The sequence below is a fragment of the Papio anubis genome, unplaced genomic scaffold, assembly GCF_008728515.1.
Source record: "Papio anubis isolate 15944 unplaced genomic scaffold, Panubis1.0 scaffold1326, whole genome shotgun sequence".
NCBI classification, from domain to species: Eukaryota; Metazoa; Chordata; class Mammalia; order Primates; family Cercopithecidae; genus Papio; species Papio anubis.
This window is the reverse complement of record NW_022161277.1, coordinates 1-12,575: the sequence shown is the minus strand read 5'-3', so window position 1 is coordinate 12,575 and position 12,575 is coordinate 1. Positions and strand designations below refer to the sequence as shown.

The window sequence follows — 12,575 nt, the reverse complement described above, 5'->3', positions numbered from 1 at the left end:
AGTGTCCTTGAATAAAAATTGGGAGATCCATGGATTTGAATAAAAACATGTTATATCTTTATTTTACTTACCTCTAATTAATAATTAGTATTTCCTACCATTATAGAGAAAAAACAACAGTTGCATTAGCAGCACTTGTGATTTTATTCCTAACAGAAATCAGAGAAATGTTCATATAACATGTGATTGTTACAGTAGAAACCTCAAAATATATTTTATATATTAATGACTTTAAAATGACTACAGTTATTATTATACTTACTGCTATATCTTATCATTTAAAATATTTCATACCTTTATTTCAATATATTTGATTTTAAAAACTATTTATATAAGCTGGGCATGGTGGCTCACGCCTGTAATCCCAGCACTTTGAGAGGGTGAGGCAGGCAGATCACGAGGTTAGGAGATTGAGACCATCCTGGCTAACATGGTGAAACCCCATCTCTACTAAAAATACAAAAAATTAGCCGGGCATGGTGGCAGGCACCTGTAGTCCCAGCTACTCAGGAGGCTGAGGCAGGAAAATGGCGTGAACCCGGGAGGCAGAGCTTGCAGTGAGCCAAGATGGCACTACTGCACTCCAGCCTGGGCGACAGAGCGAGACTCCGTTTCAAAAAAATAAATAAATAAAGCTATTTATATAAAATGCTTCATGAATTTTCATGTTATCATTGTGCAAGGGCTATGTTAATCTTCTCTCTATCATTCCAATTTTAGTATATGTCCTGCTGAAGCAAGTATCAATGCCATTTTTTAATATTATATATTATATTTGTTCACTAATATTCTGAGAAACAATATACTTCATCAAACTGACAAAGTGTTCTATAGCATAATACAATTTTGAGATCCCCAGCTCCACTACAGAACTTTCCTCTTTCTCTCATACTCCAAATTTGATACCAACTTGACTTGTCCTCTGTACTTTCAGACTGTATCTCAAATCCATCAACTTCAACTAGTTTTAATCATTTCCACTACTACTGCCTTAGGTCAAACACTTGTATTGGCACTACCGCAACAGCATTGTTATCAATCTTCTTGCTTCCATCCTTGATTTCTATAGCAATTCAATCTCAGCTAGGGGTGATTGTGACCCTCTACTTGCCAAGGACATTTAACAAATCTTTAGACTTTTTTGGTTGTCAAATGTACTGGGGTGCTACTACTGTCAATTAAGTAGAAGCTAGAGATACTGTTAAACACCATACAATGCATAAACCCTATCTACACAACAAAAATTTACCCGGTCAAATGTCAGTAGTGCCTAACTCAAGGAACCCTGCTCTATAGTCTTCTCCACATAATGATCATAGTAATATTCTTTAAAAAAATAAAATAAAAAACCCACCAAAACCAAAAAAATGAAATGCAAGGCAAATCGGTTTCCATCCTTTCATAAATCCCTTTCCGCAGATTCCCATAACATTTACAAGAAAATCCGTTACTCCTGTGTCCTACAAAGTCTTCCATGTCCTAACCCCTGACTATGTCTCTGAATTTCTCTCTGCACTCAACTTTGATCCAGCTACACTAGCCGTCCTTCTGATTCTAAGAGACCCCATGCTTTTTCTTCACTTAGAGACATTTGATACCTAAATTATAGAATTTAAAATATTCTACTCCCGGATTATTGTTTTGACTTACTCATTTCTTTTGGGTATCAAAAGTCACCCCTCCTAAAACAATAGCTCAGGATGACCTAGGAAACCTAGAATGCTGTTGTAGTCCAGACAGTTCTTCTGTGAACACGTTCAGTCCACGATCATCTTAATCTATTTTCAGAGATTGAGACTGTTTGAAGCTGACCTGCTGACCCTAAGAGGGTTCAACTGGTTCATAGTTACTCCTAAAGTGTAACCTATTATAAGTCCAATCCAGAGTAAGGATGGTCCATCATCAGGCTTTTCTACTAGGATGACATGGCCTTGCATGGCTGCAAAAAGCCCAGTTTAATCTTTTAAATCTCAGCTATCCTATCTCTAACTTAGTATACCAAGAGATATTATACTCTGGCTTAACTCTACAAGTGATATAGTTTGGATCTATGTCCCCACCCAAATCTCATGTTAAATTGTAATCCCCAGTATTACAAGTGAGGCCTAGTGGGAAGTGATTAAATTATGGGGGTCAATTCCTCATTAATGGTTTAGTACCATTTGCTTGGTTCAGTCTTCACCACAGTGAGTGACTTGTCATGAGATCTGGCTGTTTAAAACTATGTAGCATGTCAATCTCTCTATCTTACTACTGCTTTCTCTGTGCGATATGCCTGCTTCTCCTTTGCCTTCGGCCGTGATGGTAAGCTTCCTAAGGCCTCCCAAAAAGCATATACTGACATTATGCCTCACAGCGTGAAGCACTGTGAGCCAATTAAACCTCTTTTCTTACTAATTATTCAGTCTCAGGTATTTCTTTATAGCAATGCAAAAATGGCATAATATATCAGAATTAATAATAAAGGGAAAAGCCTGAAGTAGGAGGAAAAAACAGCTATAAAACTGATATTATGATCCAAATATTCTTGATACAACTAGCAGGAATAATGATCATGGTAATAAGAATGAGAAGGAATGTTTTTGAACAGAACACTGACTGAGTCTTTATATGTGAATACAATAAATTAATAAAAAAGAGGTCAATGTAAGTGATTAGATTTGAAAGACCTAGAGTATAACATTCATAGAAAGGGTAGAAACATTCATAGAGAAGGTACATTTTTTAGTAGAATTGGTTTGCCCTATTTATTTGATAATTCATTCAATCAATGTGTGTGTGTGTGTGTGTGTGTGTGTGTGTTTAATACCTGCTATATGCCAACCTTTAATCAGTGTGGATTGCAATCATGATTAAGGGAAGATCCTGCCCTTCAAGTATGCAAATTCTACTGGGAAAGACAGAAAAGTTAATAGAAAATTAAAATGCAGTGTATAAGGTGGTACAATAAGGATGAGTATGAAATATCACAGAGGAGGAGCAATTATCTCAGGAAAAAGACCTGAAGGATGAGCAGAAGTTAACTGGGAGGTAATAGGCCCTGTTTGATGATTGCAGAGAAGGAAGCATTTTAGCCCTAGGGAGCAGAAAATGTTGTTGACATCAGGGATTTTAGGTAAGCACAAGTCACTCAGCATGTATAAGAACTATTGTTACCAAAATACCTGAGGTTTGGTCTAGGTCCTGCTGCTCATGGCACAGAAAGCTAATCACTGAGACAGCAATTATTGCCAAGGAAGAAGGGATTAATTGGGTGCTGCAGCCAAGGAGATGTGAGATCCGTCTCAAATCCATCTTCCTAATTGACTCAAAGAAGAAGCTTATATTGCAGAGAAGAAATCTAACAATGTGTAAGAAAACAGGAACCAGAGAGGGGCAAGGAAGCATTTATGATGAAGGATGGGTCTAGCAGCTCATTGTCTAGATGGGATCTGGTGAATTTCACTTCTTTGATGTCTTTTGTGAGAGGTCTGATGCTCATTTCCTGAGGAAGAAACTCAGAAAAAACAAATGTAAATTTCAAGGTTTAAGGCCCTATTTCTATGTTTATTTAAAAACACTGTTTATGGGATTATTGGATTTGTTTCACTATGATATGAGGTAAATAATAATAATAGAAAAAAGCAGGTTAAAAATCTTGTTTTGAGAAAGCAAAGCAAGATGACCAAATAGAACTCTCCAGCAATCACTCTCCCTGCAGAAACACCAAATTGAACAACTATCTACACAATGAAGCACCTTCATAAGAGCCAAAAATCAGGTGAGGACCACAGTATCTGTTTTTAACATCATATCAAAAAAAGAGAGACCCTGAGGAGGGTAGGAAAGACAGTCTGGCATTGCTTACACCACCTTCCCCCACCTCTCAGTAGTATGTGTGGGGACAGAATCTGTGTGCTTGGGGGATGGAGACTGAAGTGGGTATGGGACTTTTTATTGAAACTCAGTGCTGCCCTGTCACAGCAGAACATGACATAGGGCAGAATTCTGCCAATGCCTACAGAGGGAGCATTTAGAATAACACAACCCAGAGAAATATACTCCTCTGCTCCACTAGTAAAGACCTGAGTTCAGGCTGGCCCCACTAGAGAGCTAAAGTGCGATGCAGTCATAAGTAGATTTGAAAGGCAATCAGACCACAGGGACTACAGTCCTTGGACAAGTCCTGGTGCTGTGTTCGTCTTGGAGCCAGTGGACTTGAGTTTCACACAACTCAGTGAGACACAGCTGTGACAGCCAAGAGAGAGCTTGCATCACCCCTCCCTTAACTACAGACAGTGCAGCTCTCAAAAAGACTCCTATCATTTGTGGAAAGGAGAGGAAAGAGGAAAGAGAACTTTTCCTGTCACCTATGGGTACCACTCAACCATAGTAAAGCATCAAGCAAATTTCTGAAGCCCCCAATTCTAGGCCCTTGCGCCTATATCACATTTTCAGATACCCGCCCTCCACACACACCCCAGCCTCTCCCTACCCTGCCCCGAACCAAAGGAGAAACTGTAGCCCTCAAGAGAAAGATGCTGTCCTGGTAGGATGCACCAACTGCTGAGTAAAGAGCCTGTGGACCTTGAAAAATCATTAGCGGTAGCCAGGCAGTAGTCATCATGAGCCTTGGGTGAGACCCAAGCCTGTGTCTACTGTGCAGGCTTAAGGTGTGATCTAGCACAGTCCTAGCTGTGGTGGCCACAGGAGTGCTAGCATCACCCCTCCAACAAAACCAGACAGCCCATCATGGAGATGGAGACTCCTTCCGTTTGGGGGAAATTGAAGAAAGAAAATGAGAGACTTTGCCTGGTAATCCAGATAATTCTCCTGGATCTAACCCAAGCCCACCAAGGCAGTAAGTACCTCTATGAGTCTGCAGCAGTCACATTGTTACTGGGCTTAGGGTGCTCCCTAGAACAGATACAGCTGCAGTGACCAAAGACACGATTCACAAACTTAAATTCCCAAATATCTAAAAGGCCTTCTTAAAAACCATGGGTACAAACAAGCCCAGACAATGAAGATTAAAATGAATGCCTGTTTAAACTATTTAATGCCCAGATATCAACAAATATCCACAAGCATCAAAAATATCCAGGAAAACATGACTTCACCAAAGGAAGCAAATAAGAAACCAGTGATGAATTTTGGAATGACAAAGATATGTGATATTTCAGACAAACAAATAAAAACAGTTATTTTGAGAAAATTCAATGAACTGCATAACACAGAGAAGAAATTCAGAATCCTGTCTCAGAGAGATTTAACAGAGATTAAAATAATAATAAAAAAGGAGAATTTCTGAAGCTGAAAAAAAAATAAAATGAAACTGAAAAATACATCAGAGCCTCTCAATAGCACAACTGATCAAGCAGAAGAAATAATTAGTAAGATTGAAGATAGGCTATATAAAAGTACACAGTCAGAGAAGGACAAAAAGAAGAAAAAAGAAGGAAGCATGCCTACAAGATCTAAAAAGTAATGCTAAATTAAAAAATTAAAGTTATTGGTCTTAACGAGAAGGTAGAAAAAGAGACTGGAGTAGAACATTTATTCCAAGAAATAACAACTAGTACTTTTTAAATCTAGAGAAAGACATCAATATTAAGTCACAAGAAAGTAACAGAATGCCAAGCAGATTTAATCCAAACAAAACCAATTAAAGACATTTAATACTCAAATACCCAAAGGTCAAGTGAAAGAAAGTTTCTAAAAGCAACAAGAGAAAAGAAAGAAATAACACATAACAGAGCTTCAATACTTCTGACAGCAGACTTCTCAGTGGAAATATAACAGGCCAAGAGAGTGTCATGACATATTTAAAGTGCTGAAGAAACACAATTTTTTTCCTAGAATATTATATCCACTGAAAATATTATTGAAATATGGAGAAAAAATTAAGGTTTCCAGACCAAAAAAAGCTGAGTGATTTTTTCAACACCAGATATTTCCTACAAAAAAAATGCTAAAGAAAGTTTTTCAATCTGAGAGAAAAAGACATTAAAGAGCAATAAGCAATCATCTGAAGGTACAAAACTCAAAGGTAACAGTAAGTACACAAATACAGAATTCTCTAACTATAATTTAGTGTGTAAACCACTCATATCGTGAGTAGGAAAACTAAAAGAAAAACCTATCAAAATAGTAGCTACAACTTTGTAAAGGGATCGATAGTATAAAAAGACAAAAAAATAAATAAATAAATAGAAGAAACAACTGAAAGTTAAAAAGCAAGGAGTAATGGAGTTTAACTGAGTTTTTATTAGTTTTCTCTTCGCTTTTTGTTTTATAATCAGAGTTAAAGAATCATCAGTTTAAAATACTTGGTTATGTTATTTGCAAGCTTCATAGTAATCTGAAATCAAAACACCTACAACAGATACACACATACACACAAGCAAGAAATAACAACATACTACCAGAGAATATCAGGGAGGCTCAGGCCACAGCGGAGCCCACCGCAGATGGGCTTGGGCAAGGCGGCTGCAGGTCCCAAGCCCTGCCCTGTGGAGAGGTGGCTGAGGTCCCCCGAGAATTTGAGCCGATGAGGGCAGGTCGGCAGTGCTGGGGGACCTGGCACAGCCTCCACAGCTGCTGGCCCAGGTGCTAAGCCCTTCACTGCCTGGGGCCGGAGGCGCCAGCCGGCCACTCTGAGTGCGGAGTCTGTCAAGCCCGTGCCCATCCAGAACTCGAACTGGCCTGCGAGCGCCGCATGCAGCCCCGATTCCCACCTGGGCCTCTCCCTCCACACCTTCCTGCAAGCAGACGGAGCAGGCTCCAGCTTCAGCCAGCCCAGAGAGGGGCTCCCACAGTGCAGCAGCGGGCTGAAGGGCTCCTCAAGTGTGGTCTGAGTGGACACTGAGGCTGAGGAGGTGTGGAGAGCGAGGGCTGCTAGCACGTTGTCACCTCTCAATATGATCTGACTGTGTCCCCACCCAAATTTCATGTTGAATTGTAATTTCCAGTACTGGAAGAGGGGGCCTTGTGGGAGGTGATTGAATCATGGGGGCAGATTTCCCCCTTGCTGTTCTTGTCATAGAGTTCTAGTGAAGTCTGGTTGTTTGAAAGTGTAGCACTTCCTCTTTCTTCTTCTCTCTCTCTCTCCCCGTCCTGCTGACCATCTGAAGATACGCATTGCTTCCCCTTTGCCTTCTGCCATGCCATGATTGTAAGCTTTCTGAGGCCTCCCCAGCCATGCCTCCTGTACAGCCTGTGTAACTGTGAGTCATTTAAACCTCTTTTCTTCATAAATTGCTCAGTCCCAAGTAGTTCTTTATAGCAGTGTGAGAACAAGCAAATACGCTCACTTTCAGCATTGAATAGATCAATCAAACAGAAAGTAAACAAAGAAACATTGGACTTAATCTGAACTATACAACCAAATAAATCTAATAGATATTTACTAATAGATATCAACAGCTATAGAACACATATTCTTTTCCTCAACACTTGGATAATTTTCAATGATAGGCCATTTGATAGGCCATAAAACAAGTCTTAAAATGTTTTTTACAAACAAAATCCTATCAAGTATCTGCTCTAACTGAAATATAATAAAACTAGAAATCAGTGACAAGAGAAACATTGGAAACTATACAAATACATGAAAATTAAACAATATACTGCTAAATGGCCAATGGCTCAATAAAGAAATAAAGAAGATAGTTATAATGTTCTTGAAACAACTATGAATGAAAATACAAGATACCAAATCTATAGGAGATAGCAAAAACAGCATTAAAATAAAAGCATATAGCAATAAGCACCTACATCAAAAAGTAGAAAAATTTCAAGTAAACAAGCCAAAGACGTTGCTTAAAGAATTAGAAAAGCAAGAACAAGCCAAATTCTTAATTAGAAGAAGGAAAGAAATAATAAATATTGGAGAATAAATAAATGAAATTGAAACAAAAAAGTCAGTAAAATGAAAAGTTGGTTTTTTGAAAAAAAAAAAAAGAAAAAAAAGAAATACCTTTAGCCAAACTATGATAAAAACAGAGAAGACCCAAATAAATAAAATTAGAGGTGAAAAAGGAGACATTACCACAGACCACAGAAACTTACAGGTTTATTAGAGATTACTATAGGCAACTATTTGGGGAAAAAAAAGGGAAAAACCTAGAAGAAATGAACAAAGTCTTTGACACATACAACATATCAAGATTGAATCATAAAGAAATTCAAAATGTACAACACGAATAACAAGCAATGATATTAAAGCTATAATAAAAAGACTCCTGTTAAAGAAAAGCCAGACCTGATGGCTTCACTGCTAAAGTTCACCAAATCTTTAAAGAAGGATTAATGCTAATCCTATTCAAACTATTCCAAAAAATTAAGGATAAAATACTTCCAAACTCATTCCATGAGGTCAGTATTACCCCCAAACTAAAATCAGACAGACACCTCAGAAAAAGAAAGTTAAGGCCAATATATCTGATGAAAATAGATGCACAAAATCTCAACAAAATTCTCAGCAAACCATTTAAAACACATTAAAAAGATCGTTTATTATGACCAAGTGGAATTCATCCCAGGGATGCAAAGATGGTTCAACATGCACGAATCAATCAATGTGATATACCATACACACGTAGACCAATGGAACAGAATAGCGAGCCCAGGAACAAATTTACATGTCTACAGTGGACTCATTTTCAATGAAGATGCCAAAAGCATACATTGGGGAAAGGATAGTTTTTTGAGTTAATGATGCTGGGAAAACTGGAATCCATATGCATAATATGCATATATACTGGCATATAGAGAATGAAGGATAAAAAACATTCAATTATTTCAACTGATGCTGGAGAAACATTCAATAAAATTCAACATCCTTTTGTGATAAAAACTCTAAAAACTGGGTATAAAAGGAACATACCTCAACACAAGAAAATCAGTCTATAACATATCCACAGCTAGTATCATATTGAATGAGAAAAAAGACTTTCCTCTAAGATCTGGAAGAAGACAAGGATGCCCACATTCAGCAATGTCATTTAATCTAATACTAGAAGTTCTGGCTAGAGCAAAATTAATAAAAGAAAGAAAGAAAGAAAGGGCATCCAAATGGGAAAAGTAGAAATTGTATTACACTTGTTTGCAGATGATATGATTTTATATTTGGAAAAACGTAGTGACTTCTCCAAAAAACTATTAGAACTAGGAAACTAATTCAGTAAACTTATAGAATACAAAATCCATCCAACATGGATGAAACTGGAGAACATTATGTTAAATAAATTAAACCAGGCACAGAAACAAAAATTGTACATGTTCTCACTCATACATGGGAATTAATAATTAAAACAATTGAACTCATGGAGATAGAGAATAGAATGATGGCTACCAGAGGCTGAGAAGGCTATTGGGGCCAGGGGAACATGGGATGGTTAATGAATGAAAAAATATAGGTTAAATGAATAAAATCTTGTATTTGATAGCACAAGATCTCTATAGTCAATGATAACTTATTGTATATTTTAAAATAAGAGTGAAATTGCAATGTTTCTAACATGAATAAATGATAAATGCTTGAGGTAATGAATACCTCCATTACCCTGATGTGATTATTACATATTGTATGACTGCATGAAAGTATTACATGTACCCTGCAAATAAAAACACCTGTTATGCACTTATAATAATTTTTAAAAATGCACGTTTTAAAAAAATATGCTTGGATTTAATTTTGATGACTGAAATAATTTGTTTTGGTATATGCCATTACCTAACCAAAAGTAAATAAGTAATTGTCCTACAAAGATAAGATAGCCCTTTAGCAATAGTAAGTTTTTGATATTAATGGATTTATCATTCTCATTTTGAGATGAGCTACTCAACCTGAAGTCTGAATAGAAACCATAAGTAGTTATAAGAAATTATTGTACATTTGCCTTTATGACTTGGCAAAATGAATGTGGACTTTTGAACCCAACAAATTGTTGCTAAAATCTCAGCTCTACTTCTCCTATATTTGAATGTGAGCAAACCATTTAGTCTTCCAAACTTGGGTATAATTTCTAACTAGACTATCTTACTAATGGTTATACCATAGAAAGAACTAAATGAGAGGGTTCCTGACAACTAAGGAACATTGAAAAATTACAGATTCAAAAGTCAGCCTCTGAGGCTTCTAAGATAATAAATGAAAGAAATTTTTAAAAGTTAAAGGGAAAAAAGTCATTTTGAAGAGCTAGCACTAGTCACTAAATTTCACACAATGAATCCTGACATTGTAAACTATATGTTTTCTCTCGGGATTTCACAAATGGCACATAAACTTAGCAAGGGGTCATTGTCTCTGCACTCATTTTCTGATGCTCTGCCTTTGAAAGTGTAATATTGCATCTGCCACTTCATCAATTTTTTATACTATTATCTTTTAAAATGCCCTTTTAAATATCTTCAATCTAAGATTATGACCTCTAGTCCCTGAATGTTTAACAATAATTTGCAATTCAACACTCTCAATTCATTTCTAGATCATAATCCAAAACAGCCTCTCTGCCTCTAATTATTCCAGAAACAACAATAGAGAAAAGACATAATAGTGATATCATCATTTGAAAACATAGCACCACTGCCATTTCCCAAATCCCTAGTTCAGGTGCTCCAGGTAACTGTAATCAAGTATACTTAGACTTCTAATCATTTGAATATACTTAATAAAGTATCATTGTTTTTCTTTACAATTAGGGTTCCTTTTGACATAACTGAGTTAAAGGACTTAGCATTGTAGTATATTAACTGAAATAAAGTACAACATAAAATAAAAACCTTAAAAATTATTTTCATAATTTATTGTTACTGCCCTTAACAATGAAACAAGTTCAAATACATTAAATACATTATATTTTGTAGGAAATTAGCTTTTAACTTTTATATATACTTTTTACTGTTTAGACTTATTTTATTTTTATTAGAGTATACATATATATATGTGGAATATATTAAAGCTGAGGTCACAGAATCACCTGCAGTTAAACAAAAATGTGTATTTCTTTATTTCACTATAAAAAATAATTTGGGGCCGGGCGCGGTGGCTCAAGCCTGTAATCCCAGCACTTTGGGAGGCCGAGACGGGCGGATCATGAGATCAGGAGGTCGAGACCATACTGGCTAACACAGTGAAACCCCGTCTCTACTAAAAATTCAAAAACTTAGCCGGGCGAGGTGGCAGGCGCCTGTAGTCCCAGCTACTCGGGAGGCTGAGGCAGGAGAATGGCGTAAACCCGGGAGGCGGAGCTTGCAGTGAGCTGAGATCCGGCCACTGCACTCCAGCCCGGGTGACAGAGCGAGACTCCGTCTCAAAAAAAAAAAAAATAATAATAATAATAATAATTTGGAGGGGGTGGAGCAAGATGGCCGAATAGGAACAGCTCCAGTCTCCAGCTCCCAGCGTGAGCGACACAGAAGATGGGTGATTTCTGCATTTTCAACTGAGGTGCCGGGTTCATCTCACTAGGGAGTGAAGGACAATCGGTGCTGGTCAGCTGTTGCAGCCCGACCAGCGAGAGCTGAAGCAGGTTGAGGCATCGCCTCACCTGGGAAGTACAAGGGGGAAGGGAATCCCTTGTCCTAGACAGGGGAACTGAGACACACAACACCTGGAAATTCGGATAACTCCCACCCCAATACTGCGCTTTACCAAGGGTCTTAGCAAACGGCACAGCAGGAGATTATATCCCACACCTGGCCGGGAAGGTCCCATGCCCACAGAGCCTCCCTCATTGCTAGCACAGCAGTCTGATGTCAAACGGCAAGGCAGCAGCGAGGCTAGGGGAGGGGCACCCGCCATTGCTTAGGCTTAAGTAGGTAAACAAAGCTGCTGGGAAGCTTGAACTGGGTGGAGCTCACAGCAGCTCAAGGAGGCCTGTCTGTCTCTGTGTACTCCACCTCTGGGGATAGGGCACAGCTAAACAACAACAAAAAAGGCAGCAAAAACCTCTGCAGATGCAAATGACCCTGTCTGACAGCTTTGAAGAGAGCAGTGGATCTCCCAACACGGAGGTTGAGATCTGAGAATGGACAGACTGCCTACTCAAGTGGGTCCCTGATCCCTGAGTAGCCTAACTGGGAGACATCCCCCACTAGGGGCAGACTGACACCCCACACCTCACACGGTGTGGTACACCCCTGAGATGAAGCTTCCAAAGCAAGAATCAGACAGGTGCACTCACTGTTCAGCAATATTCTATCCTCTACAGCCTCTGCTGCTGATACCCAGGCAAACAGGGTCTGGAGTGGACCTCCGGCAATCTCCAACAGATCTACAGCTGAGGGTCTTGACTGTTAGAAGGAAAACTAACAAACAGGAAGGACACCCACACCAAAACCCCATCAGTATGTCACCATCATCAAAGACCAGAGGCAGATAAAACCACAAAAATGGGGAAAAAGCAGGGCAGAAAAGCTGGAAATTCAAAAAATAAGAGCGCATCTCCCCCTCCAAAGGAATGCAGCTCATGGTCAGCAACAGATCAAAGCTGGACGGAGAATGACTTTGACGAGTTGAGAGAAGAAGGCTGCAGTCAATCAAATTTCTCAGAGCTAAAGGAAGAATTACGTACCCAGCAAAAAGAAACTAA

The 12,575-nt window shown here is 38.4% G+C and overlaps 1 non-coding gene across 1 annotated transcript; it reads right to left on the bottom strand.

Annotated features, from left to right (window-relative positions):
- Nucleotides 1–637: 637 nt before the first annotated feature.
- Nucleotides 638–742, bottom strand: LOC116272597. Its single transcript, XR_004181246.1, has one exon. It is a non-coding gene; the product is annotated as a U6 spliceosomal RNA (small nuclear RNA).
- Nucleotides 743–12,575: the final 11,833 nt, after the last annotated feature.